The sequence below is a fragment of the Bos indicus genome, chromosome X (assembly GCF_029378745.1).
Source record: "Bos indicus isolate NIAB-ARS_2022 breed Sahiwal x Tharparkar chromosome X, NIAB-ARS_B.indTharparkar_mat_pri_1.0, whole genome shotgun sequence".
NCBI lineage: Eukaryota > Metazoa > Chordata > Mammalia > Artiodactyla > Bovidae > Bos > Bos indicus.
Genome location: NC_091789.1, coordinates 33,688,840 through 33,715,450, shown reverse-complemented (window position 1 = coordinate 33,715,450; position 26,611 = coordinate 33,688,840). Strand labels below are relative to the sequence as shown.

General features: G+C 43.8%; 1 long non-coding RNA gene across 1 annotated transcript; it reads right to left on the bottom strand.

The window, feature by feature from the left end:
- Nucleotides 1–1,677: 1,677 nt before the first annotated feature.
- LOC139180860 (uncharacterized) lies at nt 1,678–16,546 on the bottom strand. The gene is made up of 4 exons (XR_011565082.1): nt 15,088–16,546; nt 11,495–11,654; nt 10,776–10,865; nt 1,678–8,227 (listed from the first exon to the last, which is right to left on the bottom strand). It is a non-coding gene; the product is annotated as an uncharacterized lncRNA (long non-coding RNA).
- Nucleotides 16,547–26,611: the final 10,065 nt, after the last annotated feature.

The following is a 26,611-nucleotide window of genomic DNA, read 5'->3' as shown; positions in this document are numbered from 1 at the left end:
ACTGAGGGGACCCCTCAAGAGGAGACTTTTAAGTGGCCTATCTCAGACCATTCCCAGGTACGATTCTCAGCCGAGGCCCATGGTCCCCAGGTGTCGCCTGCCTCACTCCTGTCTGTGGCTTGATCCTGGGCATCACGCTTGTGGTAGAGATGATTGAGCTGAGCAAGCCAAGCAAGCACGAGGAAGACCTTCAGGACCCAGGCACGGCCTAGGGCATGGTGGAGGCTCAGCTCTCTGGGGCTGAGGCAGGGAGGCTGCATCTCTCTAGGCCTCCTCTACTCTTGGGGTGGAGGGAGCAGCCACCCTGCTCACTATGAGTTCCTGTGGGGTCCTGTACAAAAAAGATCTTCACGACCCAGATAATCATGATCGTGTGATCACTTAACTAGAGCCAGACATCCTGGAATGTGAAGTCAAGTGGGCCTTAGGAAGCATCACTACGAACAAAGCTAGTGCATGGAGGTGATGGAATTCCAGTTGAGCTATTTCAAATCCTGAAAGATGATGCTGTGAAAGTGCTGCGTTCAATATGTCAGCAAATTTGGAAAACTCAGCAGTGGCCAGAGGACTGGAAAAGGTCAGCTTTCATTCCAATCCCAAAGAACGGTAATGCCAAAGAATGCTCAAACTACCATACAATTGCACGCATCTCACACACTAGTAAAGTAATGCTCAAAATTCTCCAAGTCAGGCTCGAGCAATACGTGAACTGTGAACTTACAGATGTTCAAGCTGGTTTTAGAAAAGGAAGAGGAACCAGAGACCAAATTGCCAACATCCACTGGATCACTGAAAAAGCAACAGAGTTCCAGAAAAGCATGTACTTCTGCTTTATTGAGGAGAAGGCAATGGCAACCCACTCCAGTACTCTTGCCTGGAAAACTCCATGGACCCAGGGGCCTGGTAGGCTTCAGTCCATGGAGTCGTGAAGAGTTAGACATGACTGAACGACTTCACTTTCACTTTTCACTTTCATGCATTGGAGAAGGAAATGGCAACCCACTCGAGTATTCTTGCCTGGAGAATCCCAGGGACGGCAGAGCCTGGTGGGCTGCTGTCTATGGGGTCGCACAGAGTTGGACACAACTGAAGTGACTTAGCAGCAGCAGCAGCTGCTTTATTGACTATGCCAAAGCCTTTGACTGTGTGGATCACAATAAACTGTGGAAAATTCTGAAAGGGATGGGAATACCAGACCACCTGACCTGCATCTTGAGAAACATGTATGCAGGTCAGGAAGCAACAGTTAGAACTGCACATGGAACAACAGACTGGTTCCAAATATGAAAAGGAGTATGTCAAGGCTGTATATTGTCACCCTGCTTATTTAACTTACATGCAGAGTACATCATGAGAAATGCTGGACTGGAAGAAGTACAAGCTGGAATCAAGATTGCCAGGAGAAATATCAATAACCTCACATATGCAGATGACACTACCCTTATGGCAGAAAGTGAAGAAGAACTAAAGAGCCTCTTGATGAAAGTGAAAGAGGAGAGTGAAAAAGTTGGCTTAAAGCTCAACATTCAGAAAACAAAGATCATGGCATCCAGTCTCATCACTTCATGGGAAATAGATGGGGAAACAGTGGAAACAGTGGCTAACTTTACTTTTCTGGGCTCCAAAATCACTGCAGATGGTGATTGCAGCCATGAAATTAAAACATGATTACTCCTTGGAAGGAAGGTTATGACCAACCTAGACAGCATATTAAAAAGCAGAGACATTACTTTGTCATCAAAGGTCTGTCTAGTCAAGGCTATGGTTTTTCCAGTAGTCATGTATGGATGTGAGAGCTGGACTATAAAGAAAGCTGAGCACTGAAGAATTGATGCTTTTGAACTGTGGTGTTGGACAAGACTCTTGAGAGTCCCTTGGACTGCAAGGAGATCCAACCAGTCCATCCTAAAGGAGATCAGTCCTGGGTGTTCATTGGAAGGACTGATGTTGAAGCTGAAACTCCAATACTTTGGCCACCTGATGTGAAGAGTTGGCTCATTTGAAAAGACCCTAATGCTAGGAAATATCGAGGGCAGGAGGAGAAGGGGACGACAGAGGATGAGATGGTTGGATGGCATCACCGAGTCAATCGACATGGGTTTGGGTAGACTCTGGCAGCCTGGAGTGCTGTGGTTCATGGGGTTGCAAAGAGTTGGACACGACTGAGCAACTGAACTGAACTGAACTGGATGGAAATCTGAGTTTTCATCACATATGTAACTCTAATAACAAGCCCACATCTTTAACAAACACCGATGATATAATTGCTGGATACATAGTACTAGGCTGGTGACTCATGTCACCGAAAATGATATGGCAGGTTCTGAAAAAGAGACGAATTTAAACTGAGAACATCAAAACTGGGCTGGAGGTTTTCATGATTTTAATACAGTCTAAAATCTTTAGAAGTACAAAGGGATCTGATTTGCAAAATTCGAAATGACAGTGTTTAAAACAAAGCGAGGATTTTATTTTCATGGTTACCTATTTCACCTATGGAACTAGAAGTCCACTCAAGTGATCCAAAGTTTGAAAGGAAGTACACCCAGGGCAGCCTTAATTTTGTTTAGAGTATCAGAAATTTCTTATGTAAATGAACAGCTGGCTGGACCAGTGCCGTTGCAGGAATTCTGGCAGTAACAATTGCAATGCTTACAGCAAGCGGCAGGACAGGACAGTGAGAACCATGTGACTTCAGATGTGAACTAGAACCTCTGAGAGCTACCATGCATTAACACGACAGAGGAAGTTGAGGCCTGTGGTCAAGGTCTGTCAGAAAGAAAACCTCTTCAACCAACCAAGGCTGTGACATCCTTATCCCCATAGTTAGCTGGAAAGCTGACCTTCGGGGGGCTCTTCATCTTCCTTTTTTTATTCTTTCTCTTCCTCTTCTTCACTATCCGTTTCAAACAAATAGTAATCTCCTCTCCTGACCACTAAGTAAAGCAAAATATGTACTTATTTCTTGGAAGAAATATGAGACAGTTGGGGGCATATTTATGAAATGCCCCCCAAAGACACATAAATTGTCCATCAAAGGCATCAGTGGGGAGGAGGAAACAGGAGATGAGGAGGCCTCACTCTGGGCTGAGCTACATGGTCTGTGGAGGCCATGGAGGGGACCTGGCTGCTGCTGGGTTCGTCTGGCATTTTCTTCCTTCTTCATAGGGAATTGTACATGTATGCACCAGATCAAGCCTGCAGCAACCAGTTCTGTTACCAAGATGGCCCAGAAGACTGAAAACTATCATGTCACAGTTCAGCACTTTGGGACCTCAGACAAGGTCTGAGGAAGTGGAAGCTTCATTGTTATCTGAATGGGTCCAAATTGTTATGGCAAAGCTAACTGGGATGATTAGGGACCAGGAGTCAGTGTCATCACCTTCTGCTTTACTTTATACTGTGCAGACACAGGCCATAACACAGGCTGTAAGGCATTTGAAAGAGCTTTTTTTTTGTTTTTAATCACACATTATCATGAGGAGGAAATGGGCAAATAACACAGAAAAGAAAAGAAAAGAAAAAAGCACAATCACAAAAACACTACCACCACACTCTGGCTGTTTCTACTCATAGGCTAGGACAGAAGGAGCCAGGTGGACATGATCCATACGGTTTAGCACTGTTAGGCTTCCGGTCAACAAGGAGTCCCCCAGTTGCTTACTGAAATTTGAGGGGAAGTGTATTGACCACAAGACACAAAGCACAAACTGTATGGATGGTCCTTGCTGGCATTTTCCTTGCAAAGACATATTGTGTCTTAAGCACGGGGACAGTCTAGAGAGCTGAAATGTTCAGAGAGCTCAAGAAGTTTGAGAATGGAATCTTTATCAGTTTGATGACTATTTTATCAGAGAAAAGAGACCCAGCATGTGCATTTCTGATGCTACAAGAACTTTACTGTCACTGCAGGAAAACATATGCATATTTTCAAGTTATATTAGAATTTTCAAATGTTGAGGTGTCTTTTGGATGACATCATGTGATGTCTTTAGGTATCTTCTGGACTTATCCATTGTAAGGTCACAGGAAACCTTGGCTTGTTGAAAATTAGTTGCTATCACTAAACATGACAGTGAGAAATTTTGCCCATGTTTTCAGACATATCTGAAACCTTCATCCATGAAGATGCAGAATGAATGATTTGGGCCTTATATCCTTGAACAGAAGCACTGTAATTTGTTATGTTTATTTTGAAGAAGGAACCAAGCCCAGAGGACTGGGCCCAGGCCTGAGGAAATAAATGCAATTCAACGTAAGGTAAGAATAAGCAAGAATGAACCAAAGTCATAGCATTACGTCAGACCGAGATGGAGACCATGAAAGTAATGCTTCAGATAAGCTAAGAGACTTGCTGGAAAGTCACACGGACTTGATGTCACGTGGTCATTTGGTAAACACCGAGATTTCCAGGACTGAACATTTTACCCTCATTATCGGCTCTAAAATCAACTACAGCTTCAACTGTATTCAATCATACCTTCAAGAACTTTTCTTCACGTGGCCACTGAAGTCAGTTTTCATCATGAGAAGTTGTACATTGATTTTTATTGTTTGAAAGATGCCGCCAATTTGTATGCGACATGTGCCATTAACACATTAAAAAAGGAAGAAAGTTTTTTAAAAAGATCTCCTATTCCTTTATAAATTGTTATTGAAATGAAACCTAGATAATATTTTCTGAAGTTCTATCTGCTAATAATAAGTAGAGAAACTGTTATTTTATGTTTGTGAGTTCTGATGGGGATCCTGCCTCCAGCCTGGGTCCGTGTGTGTACCATGGACACTGATGCTGACAGCTGGCTTTTAAAATCCCACCACCTACAACCCAAGGGACTTGGTCCTTTATTTCAGATATTTGACAACAAAGTGAGGCTTGTCACTGATTCTGCTGTACAGAACTGATGTGAAACAAATGTGTTTTACCAGCATGGAAGGCATCATTGAACAGCAATGATGCGATGGTCTGTGTGCACATAGATGTGGAACTGGGAGGATGTCACCTACAGAACATGTTAAGAGCTCAGATGCTCACCAATAATGTGAACAACACAGCAACATTATTATATCATCAATAGGTTTGCCAAGGGTATTCCAAAGACATTTATTCTTAACTTGGCATCTCTAAGAAATATTTAAAAGCCCAATGACTTAAGAGATTGGAAAATGGGCTTTCAATAAAGTGCTTCCAAATCTAAAGATAGGTTTTGGAACTCGTCATTGTCAACAAAAATAAGCCACACATCAATTCCTTTCCTTTCCTCCCCAGCTTGTAAAAAGAAATATCTGATTCCAAACTATCAATGACACACATCCTGGCATCATTGCACTGGAATTTTTATGACAAGGCACAGGTGCTGTAATCCCAGCCTTCAAGAACTTGATATAATGAGGGTGAAATGAATCAGAAACTAAAGTCAACAACATTCAGAAGTTCTTTCAAGGATAACCAACTCATAAGGTGGTGATCAAAGACCATATCCAATTCCTTCCAAAATGCAATGTTTACATGAGCAAAGGAAAGACCCATGATGACTGCAGTGGGCATATACCCCCAGTTAAAGGACAAAACATCAGTATGACAGCATTTTGAAATGGATAGATCTCTCAAAACTAGCAAAGGCCCCTTTAAAAACAGACAGATTGGCACAGTTTACTTGTGATTTGATAGAAATTGGCACACAGCATCTGCACAGGAGACTGTTGGCATGACTGACACGCCAGCAGACAGTGGGTCACATAGAATTTCAGCTTGAATCTTTGTCTTTTGACTCAAGCAGCGGATGAAATGAAACTCTTTAGAACTCATGGATTTTTTTCACACCATAATGCTAAATTCAATATTTGGGATTACATTTGATTACATCCAGGTATATGAAGCATTTTGAATATCACTCCTGAAATTGGCTTGCTGATTTTAGGAAATTACTTCTTGGGTGAAAGGCCAAAACCAGATCTAAATGATGGTAAGAATCAGGTGAGGGAAAGGATTCTGAATGATTTCCTACTGATTTTGAATATCATCCTGTTGACGTTAGGGACCTTGTGATATTACTTGTCTGATTAGATAAGCTGCAGTAAAGAAGACACAATACAAGACATAAAAGTCTGAAGACATTACGAATAATCTGTAAGATAATTAATAATTATTCAATATTCTAACAAATTCAAAGTGGGTCAGGCTGAAATGGATCATTCTATTAGAATGCCATTGCCAAGAGTGAGTGAGTGCTACATCCTTTGCTAAGTGGAGCAGGCATAGCTGCTGCATTTTGCAATTACTCATTCATTTTATTTTTCTGTGATAGGGTGAAACACACCAACTCTGTGTGGCTATAGAGCTCTGCTTTTCCAAAACCATCGTCTGACTTTGCTCTGAAGGGTCCTGTCTGAGCTCTGGTGACTCTGAGACCACCCACACACTGGGCATTGGATTTGGAGGGTAGTTTAGAACTTTTTTGAAACTGAGGAGGCAGGATAAGAAAGCAACTGTCTTAAGGTATCCCCATCTTTGTGTTTAATAAATTGCCAACTACCCTTACATGAAAATGGAATCAGTGCTCTCAGAATGACAGCATGGGGTGGGCCAGGGCGGGAAGGGGAGCTCATTCGCATTCACGCTCAATGCTTTTCAAAGAGGGTCACGGGCATTCCAAATACAGTGGTTCTGTTTAAATTCAGAGTTCCAGGAGGAGCTGAAATGCATTTTCAATAAGGGTTTTCAGCCATGGAACAAACACACCTCAGCAGAGCTCTGGACCTCAGAACTGGATAACAAAACCATCAACCCCTCTTCTCTTTCTGAGCCCATGTGTGGTGCTCAGGGGCAAGTGAGCCACATGGTAGTCAGCTGACTGCTCTGGAAGATTCCATCAGTCGGGCCCAGAGACCCACAGAGATCACAGTGTTTCTCCCCTCTGCCCCTCCTATCAAGTCACAAGCATCAAACCATGCATGGAACACACGGGTCACAGGGACACCTGAATTCTGGTCAAGGATGTAAGGGTTAGAATTGATGAAATTGTAAGAGGATTGAGAAAACCTACTGGAAACATGATCAACCCAAGGCCGCCACCACTGCTTTTTTTTGCCTTTTGTTTTCTGTTTGTCTGTTTCTCCTAAAACAAAATATGTCCAAATATTAATTCTCAGGAAATGAGAAAACAAACTTTGAAAACCATGCTTTAACAACTCAATTGTCAAAATCTAGACACATTGCAAAAGTACACCCGAGGTCAGGAAAAGAAATTCTACTGACTCTGAACATTTAGGTGGTTCAGCAATCAATTTCACAAGGTAAATATTCAGTATTCTATTAACAGAATGCCACATTTTCACTCTCTTTTTAGTGACTGAGGGCATATAAAAAGTATAATAAGAAAAGGATTATCTGTCAAAAATGCATCCCACATTGAATTTTCCATAGAATTAACAAAAAGAAGCACCACCCAGATATTATAGAAGAATTTAGTGGCAAATAATTTGCTGTAATACATCCATTCCAATAACCGGAAATATCTCTTGTGATCATTTTAATGCATGGTTGGAAAAATATCAATTTACTATTGATAAATAGATGCTATGCACTGGAAGAATACCATGTATTATTTTTCCATTCCCTTCAAATAGACAAGCATGCAAGCATCTTTTAGAACTTTTAAACTTAACTGGATATAACAAATCTATAATTAGATATAATAAATATGTTATTTCATCTCAAGTTTCATTGGAACAGACCATAATTGAATATTTTAACTACTTTTATTCAGAGGCCTATGTATTTAATTTTTGTATAAATTTTATAGAAATCAAAGACAACTGTAGACTACATATCTAAATATCTTCCCTAAAGGAACAAATGAAGCCAACGCATCCTATTTTCTTCAGAAGCTCATGTCCGTGAAAGAGAAGTCATCTTGCTAAATATGGGGCTATTCATAAAATCATGGATTCATTAAATATGTACTTTCTGAAACAAACACATTCCACTCACAATTGGAACATAAAACTAGAATGAATAGTAATATTATTTCATAAAACTACCCTATATCATGCTTTTACCCAACATCAAGGTACTGAGTGAAGAAGGAAATATTTCAACATACTCTCGTCATCCTCTTCAGAAAGTTTTTGGAGGTCTTGGTCTTCCCCTGACTCCTGGGTCAAGTTCAGCATCCTCTCCTTACCCTTTTTGTATTTCTGTTGCCTGGCCTTGATGCGGTCCATCCTGTACAACAAAACACCAGCAGCAACGCCAAGGACACACCCACAGTTACCTATACACTTATGCACACAGCCTACACCCACAGTTACCTACACACTTATGCACACAGCCTACACCCACAGTTACCTATACACTTTTGTGCAGACAGCCAAAATCGTGGATAGTGTGGCAACATTTGGGACTTGTGGATGGTTGCTTGTTAGCAACAACTGTCTCCTTGTTTCTTTTATTCTCCCAGGTTTTGCATTTTTCTTTAAAAAAAAATGCTGCCTACCTCATATAGTTGTGAAGATCAAATGAAAAGACATATAAATGTGAGAACTGTTTTGTACATAGTAAGTTGCTATTTCAACATTCTGGAGTGTTCTATCAGACCCCGCAACTCTTCTGTGTGTCACATCTAATCTCTTATTGGATCTGGGAAAATGTCTTGTAGCTTTTTGTCTGTTTATTCAGGAAATCTATTCAGAAACTGCAGTGTTGAGCTTCATCTCCCACATATACCCTCTTGAAAAATATCATTTCCTTTTTTTAATTAAAAAAAAATTGGCCTCACTGTGCGGCAATGTGGTACATATACACAATGGAATATTACTCAGCCATTAAAAATAATGCATTTGAATCAGTTCTACTGAGGTGGATGAAACTGGAGCTTATTATACAGAGTGAAATAAGTCAGAAAGAAAAACACCAATACAGTATATTAATGCATATATATGGAATTTAGAAAGATGGTAACGATGACCCTATATGTGATACAGCAAAAGAGACACAGATATAAAGAACAGACTTTTGGACTCTGTGGGAGAAGGTGAGGGTGGGATGATTTGAGAGAATAGCATTGAAACATGAATATTACCATCTGTAAAATAGATCGCCAGTCCAGGTTTGATGCATGAGACAAGGCGCTCAGGGCCAGTGCACTGGGATGACCCAGAAGGATGGGATGAGGAGGGAGGTGGGAGGGGAGTTCAGGATGGGTGACACATGTACACCCATGGCTGATTCATGTGAATGTATGGCAGAACCACTACAATATTGTAAAGTAATTAGCTTCCAATTGAAATAAATAAATAAATAAATTTACAAAAAACATTTTTGGGCTCACTGTGCAGCATGTGGGATCTTAATTACCAGATCAGGGATCAAAACTCTGCCCCACCCCTGCAGTGGAAGTCTGCTGGACCACTAAGGAAGTCCTAAAACATTTCATTTCCTGGTTTCTTAAAATTCTAAATGTATGGCCCAAGTTTTAAAACTGATTTAAGTGACATTTCTGCTTTGGGCAGCTTAAATATTTTCTTTATTTGTTTGTATTTAACAATGATCATTGCCTTCATTCTTTCCTTGACTTCTCATTTGAGGAAATGGAAAAATCCAGTGATGTAAATTATAGTAAGAGGTCTCACTTATGGGAAATTAGGAACACATACTACATGTGAGGTCAAATTTGCTATTTCTCTAGACATGATTTAGATAGCTAGAAACAGCAATAGTAGTAGCTACATAGCTATATGTGTGTGTGTGTGTGTGTGTGTGTATATATATATATATATATATATATATATATATATATATATGTATATATGTTATATACCTCATACCTCTGATTATGAAAATAACCATGCCATGGGATAGTGTGATTCATATTGGCAAATATTTTTTGCACAGGGAAAGGAGCTGGGAGATGAGGTCAGGATGGAATGAAGTAGTCTTAGAAACGCAGGGAACTTTCCAGGTGGGCTGACAGTCTCTCCATTTTCCTGGAGAAAGTGGCTAGGTTTTGAATTCTATGGCCATCAGCTCTTAAACCTGGCCCCAGACATGTGAGGCACTAGCCTTCCTCAGAAGTTCCACTTATTGCTAGAGATTTCACTCTAAGAAAATAACTATTTTCAGTGGGCTAATTAAAAAAGAAAAAGACTTCTCAGATGTCCTGGGTGGAGTTAGTCCATTACTTGATTTCTCCAGAATGGCCCGGTGGGACAGGAGGCCATGAACTGGACATGGAAATGTGGGTGTATTTTTAGTGCCACCTCCGGTTTGTTGTGGGTTTTAAGTCATCCACTACATGCGTCAGCAGCTTCTGATCAGACTGGACCGTATTATCTTTAAAGATCCTTCTGAAGTGAGAACCTATGTTCCTTCACTTCACCCACAGACATGATGGACTTCTCTCTGAGTTAGTGTTGCTGGGAACGACCCTGTCTCATTCACTAGCTTGTTTAATATTTACCAGGATCAGGCAGAACCGAGTCCTAATCTAAAACAGAAAACTGGAATTCAGAGAGTTTAGAGACCTGCTGGGGGCTCCAGAAGAATCATCTAAACTAGGACCTGACACTGGTCTTGCCCATGGCAGCTCCTCCCCTTGCCCCAACTCCTCTGTGACCTCCTTTGGACAATTTTCACATCAGTCAGCACAGAGCAAACACCTGGGTATGTGTGAAGGTCACCACAAATGGCTTCTTCAGGGCTTGGGGCTCCCTGGGAGCCAGGATCTGGTGGGACAGGATCAGGTGTACCCCAAATGAAAGGGAAGTGTACTTACTGCCTCTTTAGCTGGTCCATGGACTTTTTCTCCTCCTCGATTTTGGCCTTTACAGCCTTTACAATGGTGGCATGGAAAAGCTCAACCTCTCTAAAGGAAAGCCAGAAACAGAATGAATGAGCATTTTTATCGGTATTGGCCACTTTCCCTGACAACAGTTACTAAGAGAAAACATTTTGGGTGGGCTGCTGCCTGAAGTCTCTGGGCTGGAGCTGGGGGTCCCAAGTCCAGTCTAGAAGCCCCATCCCTGTGAATGGGTTCACACAGCCTCCATCCTCCCCTGGGGAGATGGGCTCCTCCAGCTATACTCTGAAAGGTAACAGATGAGTATTTTTTCTCTACTGTCAGGAGTTTCTCCTTAAAATGGAGGCAGCAGGGGAAGATGGACTAGACTCTGGACCAACATGGTCTCTGCTTCTGTTCTGACTCAGGAGGCTCTAAGGAGCTACTCCAGGACTGAGGTCTGGACCGAGGAGCTCAATGTCCAATCTGTCTTTGAACTTCAAGAGTATCCTAGTCTTGGTAAGGTGTAACTCCCTCCAGAGTCTTCCTCTTTACTCTTCTGTTCTAGATCTTAAAGCCTTGGATCACTTTTCCTGGAAGGAATGTGTCTTAATTCCTTGTGGGTTCTACAGGCAAGCTCAGACAGCAGGCTGGGGGCTATGTCACTTCCCAGCAGGTTTCTTAGGAGAAATCCCTGATTCCACAGCCTGACCCACCTGGATGCCAGGATCTTCTAGGCTTTTATATCCACCACCACATGCAAAAAATATTAACTCATGAATGCTCTTCTCTGTAGCAGGAAGAAGGCAAAGCATATGCTGTCCCAAATGATCCCCACCTCCCCACTGAGCAGTTTACATGATGAGTCGTCATCAGCTAGGGGAGGGGAAAAGAAAAAGAAAAAAATTAAAATGAATACTCATTTTCATTGTTATTTTATAAGCTCTGTGATACGATCACACAGACATACGAGCAAACTTCCGAGACACTGAGTCCCTGTGAACGGATTTATTCGCAGCCAAGGGCACAAACTTCAAGTATGGTAACAGCACCAGTTCAGAAGGATGGCCACAAGTGAGCTCTGGATACTCTAGGGCTCAGGAGGAGAGGCCAGGGAGAAATCACATCTGTTTGTCCCAACACCAGAGGGAATCTCGGCACAAACAAGACATGTTCTGGGAATGGGCCCTTTCCAGGGTGACTAGCAGAGTAGCTACAGTCTACTGGAAGAAGAGGTGTCAACAGCATGTCTGACCCCCCAAGTCAAACAAGCTCTACTGCCTCCTTCATCATCTGACAGGAAGGCAGGGCAGGGCGGGGGTGGGGGTGGAGGTCGGGGAGAGCCAGGTTCCAGGCCCTATGGAGAACAGAGGACAGTGGCGCTGTCCAGGGTGCTGACGCAAGAGGCACAGGGTGGGAATGGGAGTACCGCTTCCATCAGGGAGGGAGTCTAACTACAGACATTCTGCTGCTCCTCCCGACTGTCCATCCGGTGGAGCTTCTCTGAGCTTCGGGGTGGGGGCTCTGCAGGCAGAGCTCCTCTGATGATCCACCCAGCAGTCACAGGTGTCCATGGGCATCTGTGACATTTCCCATCATAAATACAGGAAGTTCAGGGAGTTGCTAAATACCTGCTTGGGAAGAGGGATGGGATATTTGTAGAAGAAGATCAAAGATTATCTTAGGGGTAGGGGTGTTCTGACCACAGATACCCTGGAGGCACCATCCCACAGCTCCATGAAGACACTGAGTTGGGTGTCCCTTCATTTTCTTCCTTCAGGGGCTTTGACCCAGATATTTAAATTAGAACACTACTTCTGCCCTCCCTTCTCTGTCCCTCTGTTCCCAAATCTGCTTTTCATACTCATGCATTTGTGTATCCCTTGACTGTGCAGGCCAGGCTGAATGCTTGGATCAACCATTAACTATTTTGAACCAATTTTTCAATACAGCCACACGCTCCTATCTGAAAAACAAATGGGAAAGGAGTATCCTGAAACTCTGCACCCAGAAAACAAGGTTGATGTCTTTCAATCCCAACACACGCAGGAATTCCCCACAGCTCAGTGCTCTGATGGCTCCTAAAATCCATTCCCACCCAGTGAAGTGCTTGGTGTTTCACTTCTGGGAGTTAAACCCAAGAAGCAAGGAGAAGAAGCCTCAGCATGGTGCTCTCTGCACTGGGAAATACCTCTCTTTTCAAAGAGGATACTTAGAGAGTCATAGGAACAAGCCAGACTTTGCAATAGCCAATGGGTGAGCACTAATCCAGGATTCATTTGGTCAGAGACAAACCTAGACAGCATATTACAAAGCAGAGACATCACTTTGCTGACAAAGGTCCATATAGTCAAAGCTATGGTTTTTCCAGTAGTCATGTATGGATGTGAGAGTTGGACCATAAAGAAGGCTGAGCACTGAAGTATTGATGCTTTTGAGTTGTGGTGCTGGAGAAGACTCTTGAGATTCCCTTGGACAGCAAGGAGATCAAACCAGTCAATCCTAAAGGAAATCAACCCTGAATATTAGTTGGAAGTACAGATGCTGAAGCTCCAATACTGTGGCCACCTGATATGAAGAGCTGATTCATTGGAAAAGACACTGATGCTGGGAAAGATTGAAGGCAGAAGGAGAAGGGGACAATAGATTATGAGATGGTTGGATGGCATCACTGACTCAATGGACATGAGTTTGAGCAAACCCCCTGGGTGATAGTGAAGGACAGGGAAGCCAGTTGTGCTGCAGTCCACGGGGTCTCAAAGAGTTTGACAAAACTGGGCAACTAAACAGCAACAACAGAAAAGTGAAGACCAGGTCTGAAACCTGGGTTTACAGAAAGAATGAGTGAATGAGTGGATTCCACAGTCACATACTTTCCAGGAACAGCTCTTGGGAGGGATCAGCTCCCAGGCGCCCGTCTCTGCCCATTGGACTGGCTTCAGGAGAAAGCATGACCTCCTGTCCTGCCTCACCCCCTGTCCTATAACTCTCAACACTACCCCACAGACAAACACGCACTGCTAGAGTCCAACTGAGGAATAAAAATAATTTTTACTACCAACTAGAAACTTAACCATTCACATGGACTGGAGAAAAATTAAATTATTCAAAGACACACTCGTGGTTACATAGACTTGGCTTCCCCAGACCTCTAAACACAGCAATGCATGTGCCTCCCCACACCCAAAGTCAAATGCTTTCCAGGAGAATTGCCTGGCGAGCTCATCTTCAAGTGCCAGGAAGGGGAGAAGCAGGCAGTCATGCATCACTGTTCTTTTATGTTTATTTTAATTAATTTTTAATTGGAGGATAACTGCTTTACAATATTGTGTTGGTTTATGCCACACATCAACATGAATCAGCCATAGGTATATGCATGTACCCTCCTTCTTGAAACTCCTTCTCACCTCCCACCCAATTCCACCACTGTTCTAACGCTCTGTCAGTTACAGCCATGAGCAGCAGGCCCTGGGATTGAGTTTAAACTAGAGCTAGAGGTGGATTAACTCCTTCAGCTCCTGAAAGGTCACTGTTTAATTTCTTGACAGAATACAGAGCTTAAAAGCTATCTTTGTGGCCTAAAATTTTCATGAGACTCTGGGATGACCCGTGGGTGGTTTATCTACCAGGGAAGGGCCACACTGTGGCCTAGAAGGCAGAAATTTAACAGAGAACCGGCCACATTCTGTGGACAGGAGGTGTTGGTCTCAATCCTGCACCATCTTAGCTGTTTTTAAGTCAAGATGCCAGTGCTTAGGGCAGCTATGAAGCTCCTGTGTCCACCCATGCATCAGGGCACCATAAAACACCTGCACCTTTGGGGGCCCATCCCTCCCATCTGTACCCTACACCATGTGGTGAAAAACCTTGTCCATTCTATCAATATTTACACTTGCATGGTGCTTTCCCAGTAAGAAAGTCAGTTTCAGTCAACAGAATATAATTTGTGAAGACATCCCATGACTATTTCAACTCATAAAGGGCCACATGCAGCCTGTCCTGGAGTGATATCCAATTGTTCCTCAGAAGGGATAGATTTTAATTGAGAAAATACATTTTAGAGGTTTTTTTTTTTTTTTTCCTACAAATACATATCCTCTTGTCCTTGAGAGGGTAGAAGGGAGCAAAAAGGATTCTGCTTAAAATGGCAAAACAAGGAGTAATAAACGGTCATTCTGAGTTTGCCAGCATCCTATTTGGGGCTTTTAAAAGAGCAGCATGAGGGTCTGAAGGCTTTCTATAACCACCCAACAGGTCATCTGCTCTGAAGCTGGGACCGCAAATGTGTTACACGGCACAAGCCACTTACTGACTGTTTTTCATTGTGATCATGAAGACGTTGTAAGCGATCAGCCAGTCCCAGTAGCACAGGATGCTCTTGATGGGTTTCAGAAGCAAGTCGCCCCCAAAGAGCAGGAAGTAGAAGCAGGCCACCACATAGCCCATGCAAAAGATGCTGATGCGGGTCATCCCAGTGATGAAGATGATGGTGAGCACGAACCAAAAGGGGTAGCTGAAGATGACCACCATGGATGTGTGTGTCCAGGTACAACCTGGACAATGAAACCAAGAGACAACACAGACTGCAGCACAGATGAAGTTGGGAAGGTCTAGTCGAGGAAGGGAATGCATTCACACATCCTCCTCCTGACTTGGCCTGGAGGCACAGGCCAGACAGGCACTTTGATCGCTGGCTGGTCCATGCACAATCCTCACCCAGTTAGTGATGGACAGAGCAGTACTCTGTGAAAAGACTGTGTGCACTTTTATCATCAAACTGGGGCCAAACTTCCCACAAGAGCAACATTCTCTGTCTAGTACCTGAGGAGTCAGACATGACTGAGCGACTACCACTTTCAATTTTTTACACACCGACATGGAGTTTGCAGGCTCTGTGAGCACTCTCTCTGCACTTCCCTGGGCTGAGCCAGGATCCCTTCTGTGGGACCACTCCTCACTCTGCAGACAGGCAAATGCTCAGGCCCCATCCTCCCCCAGTGATGGAGCTCTGGGAGGTTCCCCCGCTGGGTATCAGCTGACAGACATCGTTCCTACAAGCCGTGTCCTGTCTGGATTCATTTGCTCAGAGGCTCTCGGCTTTGGAGGCTTTGCTTTGGTTGTTTCTCTTCCCAAGTTTTGGGAGAAGCACAGAAGCACCAATTGTGCTATCAGATACTTGATAACTGAGTTGTTATTTTGTGGGAGCTCTTAAGTCATCTCTGATAAAATAGGTGCTACACTGTTCTCAGTGTGGTTAGAGAATAAGTGGTCCCTAGAAGAATGCTGGTGATGGACACGGTGATGGAGTTGGTGATGGAGAGGGAAGGCTGGCATGCTGCAGTCTATGGGGTTACAAAGAGTCGGACATGACTGAGTGACTGAACTGAACTGAGAACACTGTCACAGAAGTGGACTTTTGGACTGTACTCTTCTTAGACTAAAATACTCAACACTTTTGAATAGTTCCATGACTTTTCTCTAAACTATGTTTCACTCATCCTTGATGTCACACATATGGGAGAGTGCATAAGATGTGAGTGTTTCTCAGCATCCCACGGTCACACAGGCAACATCCATGATTCAGTCCTGGTGGGATCTGAACACCCATAGTCCTCTTGATGTGTGTGACTTGAAGTTGGTGAAACTAAGCTGCTGGCATGTTTGAGTGTGAGTGTGTGTGTGCTTGTGTGTACATGTTTGTGTACTGTGGGCTTTCCATCCATTCCCCTTCCCTGCCTGCAGCTGTGAATCCCCCTGTAGGAGCCCCAGCCCTCATTCCTCAGCCTGACCTGCTTTGGGTTCAGAAATCAAAAAACTAAGCTTGTGGGAACAGCATGCAAACACCAGCCAACACGCAATGGGGAGGACCTCCAGGGCTGCTGGGAGCACATGAGGCCCTGGCTGTCCTGGGGTTCAGGGGCGTCTGCTCCCCAGAACTGCCCTGGGCATGTTCATGGAGGACAGAGGATAACAAGGAGGTTTGGCCTCCAGATCACCGAGCCATCTGGCCCTGGGATTCTTGGCTTCATGGTGCAATAAGCAGGTCAGTGCCCAGGAAAGGCAGAGGAGCTGGGGGCATGGACTTTGGGGGTCACATCTTCTCAGGGGCTCTCCACGGGTGGCTGCTTTACCTGCAGTGGATGAAGTTGGGCACAGGGTTGTGCTGGCTGAATGAGGCCATGTCTAGGTTCATGCAGATCTCTACGTTGTCACCTGCCATGATCCATATGGCGGCCTTATTCTCATCCTTAAAGATCTATCATTGCAGTGAGGTGCACAGGAGCAGCATGAAATCATCTGGTGGAACAGAAGCATCTGTGGTCTGGCCTTGTCCTTTCAGCTACCCTGTCCAGTTTGTAGGTCTATGTCTGTGGTGGCAGCAAGAAGCAACTGCTTCCCCAAGACCAGGCCCATCCATCCCCACAGCACTGCCCCCCAAGAAGGTGGGTGCATACACGTGTGTGGGGCTGGATAGTGGGGGTATGTGGCAGGAGATAAAATTACTAAAGTGAAAAAAGTGTTTGGAATGCTAACATGGTATTAACTCTGCAGACATAACAGCCTGTCCAGACTGTGCAGAGGTGCGGTTGGGGGGGGGGCAGGCAGGAATGCACTGCTAGGGGAAAGATGAGCAGGCGGGACCCCAGCTCCCCACTTACACAAGAGGAACACAGGGTTGGACCAAACGATGAAGTCAGGGAAGTACAGCCACTTGATGATGTTGTTATTGAAGCTGGCGCCCTTGAACCTCCAGGGGTAGTCTGCTGGGTGTGGGGTGGGAGGAGCTGGTCAGGGAGCCCCTCATGCCCTTGAGTTCCCCTCTTCCCGGCGCTGGTGCTGGTGGTGGGGGGGACACACCTCAGCAGGGGGCAGGGGGGATGCCGATGCAGATGAAATACTGGAAGGTGATGATGCAAGCCAGGAAGTAGCAGTACTTGGGTGGGTCAGATCTCGATGATGGCCTTCCTCCTGTGCCAGTACAGGACGACAATCACCCAGCAGGTGTGAATCATGGTGTAGAAGTCTATGCACTGGCCGATCACGTTAGCTGGCATGAGGAAACAGATCTGCATGAGGATGAAAGAGGCAAAAAGTTGGCTTTACAGGGAAGGGAAGTGGCATCAGTGGGCAGCCCCCAGGGGCAGTGGAGACCCGTGTTCCTGAGTTCTTCACCTGCTCTGCCTCTGCAGTGTGTTTTCATCATGAAGAAAGAAGACTGACCAGTTGACCATCAATAAGAATCACTGTTCCAAGTACTGAGGGCAGACCTTCCACACTATTCAGGTCAAAACAGTGTGCTCTGGCTGAGGTCATACATTCAGAAGGCACTAAACACACACCCAGGCATCTGTAAGACTGGGCGTCCTGAGAAGCTGTGTCCACAGCCGCAGAGCAGGGGACAGGCAGAGTCCTGGAGACTCTCCACCAGGCCAAGGAACCCTGCCATGGAATTTCTCCCCCAGACCCCTGGATCCCAAGGAGACAGAAATCAGGGTGTGGAGACGTGCCACAAAGCCCTCGTGGCCACCTGGCTGAAAGCAGCCACTGGAATTTTCAGAGAAAAGAGAAAGAGAACAGGTCAGCAAGGAAACTCACCTCCAGACCAAACTTGTGGAAGAAGTACTTTGCCGGGAGCCGGTGAGGCATTCCACTCATGACAAAGGTCATGAGGAAGGAGGCTCGACATACGCAAAGGTGGGATCAAGCCTCAGGAGTCCCCCCAGATATTCTCGAGCATCTGCCCCCAAAACCAGAGTCTGCCTACTTTATTGCTTTGTGCTCTCACCTCTGACTTTACTGGGGGCTGTCCCCCACCATCATCTCGCTCTCTCTGTCAAAGAGTTAACTTACAGCTCCAAAGACAAGGGTGCCCACTTTCACCATTACTATTCAACATAGTTTTGGAAGTTTTGGCCACAGCAATCAGAGCAGAAAAAGAAATAAAAGGAATCCAAATTGGAAAAGAAGAAGTAAAACTCTCACTATTTGCAGATGACATGATCCTCTACATAGAAAACCCTAAAGACTCCACCAGAAAATTACTAGAAATAATCAATGACTATAGTAAAGTTGCAGGATATAAAATCAACACACAGAAATCCCTTGCATTCCTATACACTAATAATGAGAAAACAGAAAGAGAAATTAAGGAAACAATTCCATTCACCATTGCAACGGAAAGAATAAAATACTTAGGAATATATCTACCTAAAGAAACTAAAGACCTATATATAGAAAACTATAAAACACTGGTGAAAGAAATCAAAGAGGACACTAATAGATGGAGAAATATACCATGCTCATGGATTGGAAGAATCAATATAGTGAAAATGAGTATACTACCCAAAGCAATCTACAGATTCAATGCAATCCCTATCAAGCTACCAACAGTATTCTTCACAGAGCTAGAACAAATAATTTCACAATTTGTATGGAAATACAAAAAACCTCGAATAGCCAAAGCGATCTTGAGAAAGAAGAATGGAACTGGAGGAATCAACCTACCTGACTTCAGGCTCTACTACAAAGCCACAGTCATCAAGACAGTATGGTACTGGCACAAAGACAGAAATATAGATCAATGGAACGAAATAGAAAGCCCAGAGATAAATCCACGCACATATGGACACCTTATCTTTGACAAAGGAGGCAAGAATATACAATGGATTAAAGACAATCTCTTTAACAAGTGGTGCTGGGAAATCTGGTCAACCACTTGTAAAAGAATGAAACTAGAACACTTTCTAACACCATACACAAAAATAAACTCAAAATGGATTAAAGATCTAAACGTAAGACCAGAAACTATAAAACTCCTAGAGGAGAACATAGGCAAAACACTCTCTGACATACATAACAGCAGGATCTTCTATGACCCACCTCCCAGAATATCGGAAATAAAAGCAAAAATAAACAAATGGGACCTAATTAACCTTAAAAGCTTCTGCACATCAAAGGAAACTATCAGCAAGGTGAAAAGACAGCCTTCAGAATGGGAGAAAATAATAGCAAGTGAAGCAACTGACAAACAACTAATCTCAAAAATATACAAGCAACTCCTACAGCTCAACTCCAGAAAAATAAATGACCCAATCAAAAAATGGGCCAAAGAACTAAATAGACATTTCTCCAAAGAAGACATACAGATGGCTCACAAACACATGAAAAGATGCTCAACATCACTCATTATCAGAGAAATGCAAATCAAGACCACTATGAGGTACCATTTCACACCAGTCAGAATGGCTGCGATCCAAAAGTCTACAAATAATAAATGTTGGAGAGGGTGTGGAGGAAAGGGAACCCTCTTACACTGTTGGTGGGAATGCAAACTAGTACAGCCACTATGGAGAACAGTGTGGAGATTCCTTAAAAAACTGGAAATAGAACTGCCTTATGACCCAGCAATCCCACTGCTGGGCATACACACTGAGGAAACCAGAAGGAAAGAGACACGTGTACCCCAATGTTCATCACAGCACTGTTTATAATAGCCAGGACATGGAAGCAACCTAGATGTCCATCAGCAGATGAATGGATAAGAAAGCTGTGGTACATATACACAATGGAGTATTACTCAGCCATTAAAAACAATATATTTGAATCAGTCCTAATGAGGTGGATGAAACTGGAGCCTATTATACAGAGTGAAGTAAGCCAGAAGGAAAAACACCAATACAGTATACTAACGCATATATATGGAATTTAGAAAGATGATAACAATAACCCTGTGTACGAGACAGCAAAAGTGACGCTGATGTATGGAACAGTCTTATGGACTCTGTGGGAGAGGGAGAGGGTGGGAAGATTTGGGAGAATGGCATTGAAACATGTAAAATATCATGTATGAAATGAGATGCCAGTCCAGGTTCGATGCACGATACTGGATGCTTGGTGCTGGTGCACTGGGACGACCTGGAGGGATGGTATGGGGAGGGAGGAGGGAGGAGGGTTCAGGAGGGGGAGCACATGTATACCTGTGATGGATTCATTTTGATGTTTGGCAAAACTAATACAATTACGTAAAGTTTAAAAATAAAATAAAATTTAAAAATAAATAAATAAATAAATAAAGTTCCTGGGCAATTAAGAGTGTTTAAATCCAAACCCCTCAGATGGCTCTCTAACTCACCTGACAAGTTTACCCGGACTCCTACAGCTATGCATACGATTGTTTACAGTCTCCCAGCCTCGAGAGGCACAGGAAGCTTAAGATATTCAAATAGCTTAGAGCCTCTCAGAGAGTTAGAAACTGTCAGAATAAAACTAGTAAAAGATTTCATTGATGAGCCAATGCTTGCTGCCAAGTTTTCACATCCCCTGAATTGTATCCTTGAATATGTATTAATTAATAGTTGGTATGTAGAAAAAATAAGTAGTGGCCTTGGTGTTAGTAACTTTAGACCCTTAAGGTAATAAATTCTTTCCTTTGTTGTAAACCCATTACACATCCACCCTATAGGAATGCAATTTTATCTTCGGAAGATGGCACCAAACCTTAAAATAATTACTCTTAGAGAATATAAGTCTTTGTTGATAAGTCCTTGTCAAGAGTCATAAAATGTTAATAGGCCTTCTGGCCAGAAGATGATGTCAATCACCTAAACCATTTGTATACGATAAATTTGCAGGAAAGAAACCCTGGATTTTGATAAGGATCAAAAACTGCTGACTTTGCACCCCCTATTACCCTCTATGTGTAACTTAGGGTATATAAGCCCCTGCTGAAAATAAAGCTACGGGCCTTGCTCACCAATGCTTGGTCTCCCCATGTCATTCTTTCTTTTCACCTTCTGGCTGAAGTTTCCATCTGGAGCGTGGATATCCTCTGCGACCATTTATTTGCCTGGGCTTCTAAGACCCACTCGAGAAGGTGTCTAAGGTGGGGCACCTTCCGCTAGTCGAGAGGGCACCTGCAGCCTCTGTGGTCAGAGCTAACCTGGTGTCACGGGTTATACTGATTTTCCACGTAAACCAAGCTACTCAGCCTCTTTTCTCCACTGAATTTTTCCTACTGAGCTATCCTCATTCTATTACTCTTATATCTCTAATTAACATATAAATAGTCGCCTAGGCCGTCTCTCCTTCAAATACCCTGGATCAGCCGGGGCTGGACCTCGGCAGTGCTTGATGAAATACTTGGCACAGTTAACAAGTCTATCATCCAGCTGGAGTCTTGTGATGTTGTGGAAGATGGTTTTAGACACAAGGGTTGAGAGGTTGTTCCATCCTTGGTAGTACTCCTGATGGCGGTAGATGGTGACCTTGAAGGCCAGAATGGCCAGCATCAGCAGGTTGTTCTAAAAAACAAGGAAAATACAGGTGATGCCACATGGTCATTTACAGTCTCTTCAAAAAGCCATCTCATTTCACTGTGGGTTTCTAAAGGGACAGTGTGTGATCAGATCCCACATCCATGAAACAGTCTTGACTTTAAGGCTCATTTTCCCTGTTTTGTGGTAACAAGGGTGGAGTCATCTCCAGTTTGCAAATCAGGCTAATTTTCATGATAACAGGATTTAGAACCTCTACACCAATGACTGGCAATGGTCACACCAGATCCAGAAAAAGTACCACCGAACCACACAGCTGGGTCCAGTTACTCGGAAGGGTTGTCCAGCCTTCTCTTCAACGAAACGTGAGAAACTCTTATTCAGCATCCTATAGGGACCCTGGGAAACAGACTGAGCTGCAGACTGGGGCTCAACTTAGCAAGTTTTGAACACAGTACCTCTGAAAGCTGGCTGGAGAGAGCAGTAGAGTGAAAAATATGCTGAGCATACTACAAAATAATAATATAAAATAGGTAACATTTATGTGCCAGACATTAATCTAATCACCCCTTGCAAATATGAGTTGGTTTTATCTTTGTAACAGCTCTTAATGGTAGACATCATTTGTATGTTACAAACAATATTGGTCATATGAGCAAAAAACCAGAAATCTACACCAAGAGAGAGAAGAGATGCTTAGTACACTTTCAGACTCTAGGAGTTGAGTACAAAGGCTTTAATTACATCATCAGCATAATCCATCAAAGTAAAATGCTCCAACTATCCATCATAGTAACATGTGAATAATCTGAACTATATTGCTTTCCTTATGCTTGTTACAACTATTTGAAATCAGAATTCACTTTTCAAAGACATGCTGTTTATATGTGGCTACTTCTAAACATAATAGATGCCACTGATTAAAATATATAGAATTTAGAGAGCAAACATTTCTTGTCATGCTACGCTTACTTCTCAGAAATAATTACTCTGACCATTTGGTGTAATTTACTCAATATTTTTTCTTTGTGCCTACAAGACATCATTCTATGTATCCTGTTTTGAAGTTTGCTTTTCTTTTTCAACATTACAATATATTTTGGATATCTTTCAGTGTCTGATAATATCATCAATCTACCTCAGTCTTTAAGTGGTTTCATAACATTCCAGTGAATATATTTGTCATACTCTATTCAACGAATCTCAAATTACTCAGCTGATTTCTTTTCAGCACAATTCAATACCGATTTTAATATTCAGTCATGTGTTTTGGAGGTGACTGCAAACCCCATGTTAGAGGATGAGGCTGCTCTCAAAGGTGAGGTGAATGGTCTCCAGGGAAAGGGCTGCAGACGTGAACTTGGCAGAGGCAATGCTAAGGATGAGGAAGCCTTACCCTCAGGTAGATGAGCAGAGGAGACGACTTCCTGAGGCCCATCCATTCCATGGGATCAATGGGTGTGCTGTAGAGCAGAGACTTGTTCAGCTGGTGCAGGGGTATGTTCGTCTGGTTTTCATTTGGCTGAAAAGAAGAAAGAAGGGAGTAAGAGACGGCCCCACAGTCAGGAAAATTCAGACTAGTCTCCTTCAGCTTTGAGCAAAGGGACTCAGGGATGGGGAGGGAGGACCCACTTCAGAGGGAGTCAGCATCAGGAGAGACGGGACCAGGACACTTCTAACTCACTGAGCTGATGAAGGCCTGATGGCGAGTGCTGGGGGACGTGGGTACCCCAGGCTCTGCCTCCCTTCCCTGAAGGCCAGGCAAGGAGACCCCCGTCTCCAAGGCTCACCAATCAACAGTTCACAGAGAAGTTCTCAGGCTTGATGGTCTGCAGCTGGTACAGCATCTTACAGACGATGATCACACATGTCCAGACGGTGCAGACACTGAGGGCAGATGGTGGAGCTTGGCGTATGGCAGAATGAAAGCCCAGGAAATCAGAAACACATAGTTGAACAGAGACACCTGAGAACACAAAATTGGAAATGCAGACAAAAATATGTCACATGGCACAACATCTAAAAACCTAGATGTTTTTAGGCAACTTGACTGATTCGTTCCTCTGAGCTGAGCAAAGGTTGGCTGAGCTCTTATGTACAAGAAACGGTCGTGGGTGTTAAGATATACATTTTGTACACAGACAAGTGTACAACCAGGTGATGTTAAGTAACATCACAACAGGAAACTACAGAGGTGAACAGGCTTCTGGGAGGACACTCAGGGGGTCCTTGGCCCAACCTGGAGCTTCAGGAACCTCTCCTGGGAGAGAACACACCTGAGCGGTGCCCTCAAGCTGTGAGGAATTCAGACATACCCACGGTGGGTGGGCATGTGGTGCACAACCACATCTGTGAGTCAGTGTCCATCTCTGCCCCATCTGCGCTCAGTGGGGGACCTTAAGTCCGAGCGGCCTGGGGCTCCAGCTGGACGAGACACCTGGTTGGGTCTGGCCTGAAGACAGAACGGCGACACTTGTCTCCTTCACAGACACCCAGATGATGTAGGAGTACATGATCTTGATGATGTGCAGCTCCAGTATCCACCACAGGAAGGTCTGCAGCTGGTAGAAGCCCTCCAGGAACAGCAGAAGCAGCACTGTGAGGTGGTCGATCACCAAGTGCCAATTGTTCCTCAGATCTGCAAGGCAGGACGTGTGTGCAGCTGTGAGTGGAAGCCTGGCCTGTACAGATTGCTCCCACAGTTTCTAGTTCACTGCCCGGGTCAAGTATATACTTGAGCATATATTGAATATATATTCTATTATATACTTATATATTGAGTATATATTTTATTCACTTGGAGCAAGTCAGCGTTTTGTTTCCTCCTCCTGTGAGCCAGCATCCAAGCGGCTCCTGGGCAGGCAGCTTACCTGACGTCTCCTCCTCATCTTCATCCTCCTCGTCCTCATCCTCGTCCTCACTGTTCCTGTCAGGTTCACCCTTCTTGGCTTTTGCAGGGCATCCCCCGCAGTGTCTCCTCCCCAGGCCCAGCCAGCTGCTTGACTTCTGCTACCTCCAGGCTGGCGGTCAGCTTCATCATGGTGAGGTCCAGAAGGCTTCACTCGGGGTGGGCCAGCCTGTTGGCAGAGAGCAGCTAAGTCAGGGAGGGAAGGGCATTGGGAGCTGAGAGTGAGTGGCACGTGGAAGAGGATGAACAAAATGGAAGTCACTACACAGCCTGGCATGTGGGCTTTTTAGCATCTGGTTGTTTTTTATTTTTTTAAAGCTCTTTCTAAAAAATGAACTGTAAACTCAGGTTTGGTGAGCTCTTCCAATTCAGATTCTAGTGAAGAGTCAGTCATGAGAGCTATCAACACCTAAACTTGACATTTTTTCCCGCAGGAGAAAATGGTCAAAGTTTAGGATGGAGAAGCATGAAATAGCATTGTGTAGAGCAAGTATTTCATGGCTTCACAGGGGGACTTACTCATTGTGGTGGATTGGTAAGTTTTTCTTGATGCTGCTCAAAGTAATGGAAACAGAAAGAAAAAAAAGGAGATGAGAACAGAAGAGTTATAAGGAGAGTCAGAGATCACAGATCATGCTACAGTCATCTACTGTACGCTGGGTGCAGGGGCCCTAACACCACGTGCATTCCAGGATGGCGGCCACAGTGTGTTTTGACTGGGAGCCCTGAGCTGAGCAGCTAATCTGAGAATGGATGGCACCGCAGTGGTGAAGGGCAGGACACAGAGACTGCTGAGGCAAGTCAGGTCATGCTTTCTCAGAAACACGGCAAACTATCCCCTAGGAATCAAGTCATTCACAGTTTAACGAGGGATTTTTTTTTTTTTTAATTCTTAAATAACGTGTAATGTCGGGCAACCTTTGCATGGACTAATTTCATCCTGTGGCCATCTGAAGCATATGTGGTGGATGCAAACGTTTCCAAGGGTAAGCCTGCAACACACCCCATCCTCAGGCACCAGGTGAGCTGCCAGATCAGATCTGTGAAGAGTGCGGGAGCCCGGCTGAGGGGGCTGTAGCCTTAGGGAGCTCAGTGACTCTCGGGGGTCCAGCTTAGTTCATAGCAAATAGTAATGAGTATGATCTTGCTCCTCAATTTTTAAAGAGCATATCTTTTTATTCATATTCAAATGAATGTTTGAAGGAATGTTATTGGGCAATAAAGTAGACATTAGGAAAAGGCCTATTACAGATAATGCAGGTAGTCGTCCTCATTTGCAATAAATTATTCATTTCAGCCTGATTGTCACAAGACAGACATCGACTAATGTTATTGTATCTGTAATACTGTGGGCTCTGAGTAAATTTCACATCTCTGGAATTTTACTTTTTTTTATATAAAATGAAGTTTAGCTAGATGAAAATATAAGCTCATATGTAACTTGTTGGTTTTGTATTGAAAATGCCTGTGAAATTGGAGAACTGTGGTCAAGATTCTGTATTGCCGTTGGACTTTCAAGAGAGGTTCTCCTTCAAAAGCAATTTCTTTTAGAGATGTCAAGCAGGTAGATCACCACAGAATGTCAGAAATGAGTTGCTAATTTAATGAACAAAGAATGTTCTGAGGTCAGTGGAATAAAGTGTGCTGACATG